Source organism: Bactrocera tryoni, chromosome 1, assembly GCF_016617805.1.
Source record: "Bactrocera tryoni isolate S06 chromosome 1, CSIRO_BtryS06_freeze2, whole genome shotgun sequence".
NCBI classification, from domain to species: Eukaryota; Metazoa; Arthropoda; class Insecta; order Diptera; family Tephritidae; genus Bactrocera; species Bactrocera tryoni.
Window position 1 is genome coordinate 77,966,783 of NC_052499.1, and position 3,481 is coordinate 77,970,263.

At 39.6% G+C, this 3,481-nt stretch overlaps 1 long non-coding RNA gene across 2 annotated transcripts in view; it reads left to right on the forward strand.

The window, feature by feature from the left end:
- Positions 1–3,046, forward strand: part of LOC120780821 — a 3,517-nt gene extending 471 nt beyond the window's left edge. The window contains exons 3-5 of one of the 2 annotated variants that reach the window (XR_005705952.1): positions 718–741; positions 1,614–2,095; positions 2,184–3,046. This is a non-coding gene — a long non-coding RNA (uncharacterized LOC120780821). Of the gene's footprint in view, positions 1–717; positions 2,096–2,183 lie in introns of both variants that reach the window. The other variant, XR_005705951.1, reaches the window with a different exon arrangement.
- The last annotated feature ends 435 nt before the right edge of the window (positions 3,047–3,481 follow it).

Below are 3,481 nucleotides of genomic sequence, written 5' to 3' on the forward strand. Positions count from 1 at the left end.
ATGTCAATAAACAAATAATGCAAAAATAACAAGCAACAACAACAAATACCGCGACTATTAATATGAAGTAAACAAAAAAGTATCAGCGGAATATGTAAATATGAAGTTATTCTAAGTTGTTGCAGAATAATTTGTAGCGATAAAAGTTTCTCGGCTTGTCAGCTCAATGTCGGCACTCGGAGGTGTGTACAAATTTAATGACCATAACGAAAGATCTGTAAAATTAAAATTCGAAATTTGCGTTGAAGTTATATTTATTGCAATATCTACATAAAAGCTTAAGTTGACTGAATCTAATTAGTTTCAGTGGGAAGCTCGGATACCTTCACCATTACTTAAACGAAACTTTGTGCTAATTTAGCCATAATACCCTAAAGTGGGCCCATTACCGCAAGTTGACTCAAGCTTAGTTTACCTATCGTCACAGTTTTGTTAAGAGGTGTCTCTAGCAAAGCAAAACCTTATCAACTGAAAATATAGAAACGTTATACAAATTTCTTCACTAATTTCTTATTAGTTTATGTATTCTTATAAAAATTCTCATCATTATCTGACGACACCTCCATTCCCTATAAATAATTCTCACGTGTAAAAACCAAAACCTGCACGTGTGTACTCCCCTTACCAACCGAAACACAATGAAACTCCGAAATAAGTATCAATCAAATATAACATAATATCATTCTTCTCCATTGCTTTCTTTCTTGCAACAACCAGCATCATCAGCGGCAACAATGTCAAGTGAGTAAATATCCTTTTCATTTTGGTAATCAGTATTTAATTCTTTGCATTCAATTTGAGAATTCTTTCATTTGAGTGACATTGATATGTTTGGCAACGACAAAAAAGAGCAAAGCGGACATTTAAGCGCACGCACCTTCTTCGCAAAAGCAGAAAATTCTCACTCGCACAAGCATATAACGAAATGAGCAACGAAAGGCGCTGGTAACTTCGGCAGCATCGGTTACAATGTCGCACTGACATTTATCTTGATGAATGATCGAGCTAATACAAAACGTCCCAACAACACGACCGCGCCTGTGATAGCGCCACGTGGCACACGCAAATGACGAACGCCCGACATGACGCCCGTGATTGCCACATCCGATTACTAGGCTTTTGTAGAGGCTAACGAATTTCGCGTTTACTCGTCGTTTATTCGTATCACATTGGTTTTATACTCGTACTTTGGCGAAATTTAACTATTTTTTAAGTAGAAACATGTGTGTGTGTAATAGCCGATGATTGGGTGGTTATGGTTTTGCGGAGCTGGTATGTCTAAAGGGATTCATCGTAATCGCGATGGTGTTAATTTGGTGTGCAAAAATCAAATGCGATTAAAAATCTTATCTAAATGAATTGAGAACTTTATTAACGCTTCAGTGGATGGATTGTAAAATCCGAAGGGTTGTTATTTGGGCGAGACTTTCTATTTTTCTCATATTGACATTTTATGTGTCTTAATACCATCTTTATCAAAATCTCCAAAGTTCTGTGTATGCAGAAACACATGAAGAATTACGGGAGTTCTTGTCGAGGAACTGCTACTGTTACTAAATGCTTGTCACAACTGTCATTTTTTAATAATTATAAGTTCATACTGATCATTTTAGGAGACGAACTCATTAAAAAATACTCTGGATCGAGTTATAATTGAGCTACCATACTCAAACCTTACACCTACGTTCGCGCTCAGTAGCCTGGGCAAGATGAGAAACTTTGAGTGAGATGCGGTAACCATACCGTGTTCAGCTCAGGGGCATAACGAAGAGAGAGGGAGCGTTGATGGACCACTTCGTAGTAATCGGTTTCAGTGCTCAACAAGATAGTTCCACCTGTCCATCAGGAGGTCATGGCGGAGGAGAGGGAGCCTTGACGGGGCCACTCCGATGAAATTAACTTAATTGTTCAACAAGGTGGCCTTGTCTGTCCACCAGAACGTGCGGATGAGCGTCTGTCTTGGAGTTATCGACTCCCTTTACCCACGTGATCAATAAAACCTTTTCCTCAGCTGAGCTTGTGCCGTTGGGTTTGGGATCCGTCATGTAAAAATGTAATTCCAATACAAAGAACACAAGAACCTGGGATGTGATGGGTAAGCAGTTGAGAGCAGATCCGTTTTTTGACGAACAAAAATTAAGCTCTATAAGTCTCTTATTATTCCATCATATTATACGACATAGATAATTATATGGACGATGACGAACCGAGATGAAAAACCACTTGAGACATTCAAGAGAAGTGTTGAAATCATGAACTGCTTCGCTCTACGGTGAAATGGATATAGTTAAGCGCACAAAAATTCAACGAATGCGCTAAAGAAGCCATGGGTAGACAACGGAAGCAAAGGCGGCAGGCCCTGCCCGGCCACAGGAACTTATCCTTGGCGGCAGTGATTTGGAGATGACTAATGTAGTCAATCATCTTGGTCTTACGCTGGATTCCACTCTTCGGTGGAAGCAGCAGGTGGATCCGACCATAGTCACAGCTACTAAAGCTGCAAGCCAAGGGCACAATTTGTATGTGTCGAACTGAAGGACTTGAAGTTAGGATGAGTTTGCATCGCTTCACCTAGTAATACAAGTAAATCAAGCAGCCAAACATACACTGCTTCAAATAACAGCTGAAGGCTTTGTTAGAAGAAAGGTAATCTCGTCCCAGCAAATGAAAGCCCTAAGTGTTGAACTATCACTGGCTCTTCTGTCTAGTATCAGCATTGCCAAAAGGGTATACCCAACTAGAAAGTTCAAAGTTACCCTCAGCAGTAAAGCTGCATGGAATAATTCCACTCTCGATCTACTGCTTTGGGATAGCACAATCAAGTGGTATTCCAACGGCTGGAATTGATGCAGGATTCGCAGAACCACGTACCAAACTCTCCATACCTATTGGAAGTTTTCGAGCAAGAGAAATTGGAGTACATTCTGACATGGCCTCGCAAAAGAAAGAGGCAAATGGCGAATTTTTTCTTCTCTGCCCACCCCGCGGTTGATATCCTTGCATAATTAAAAATTAAAAGTATACAATCTGAGCTCCTTCCTTGGGAAGCAAAGCTTTGTTAACGATTTGAGACGTACGCTTCTTGGTGTGAGGTGATGATTTCAGGACAGATAAAGTAAGATAACATTTTCCAGCTGATGGTTAGGCACCGATGACTTTTGGTAGCAACAACAATTCGGAAAATTAAATTGAGACAATACTAAGCTCCAGTCAAAAGAAAGAGGAGATTTTATGCCTTAGAAAGTTTAAATCCGACTTCACTTTTTATTTTCAATTAGCGAAAAAAAAAACAAAAATCACTTTGCCCCAATTTGGACTCATTTAAAACCGCCCATCCAAAGTCAATTAAGATGAAAGTCCTATTTAAGGAAGAAAAACCGACAAATTCGAGTGGACACAATCAATATTGTATTTGACTCAGCCGATGACATTAAGTGATCGCGGCATATCCTACCACCAAGACGAGTGCACAACAAATACA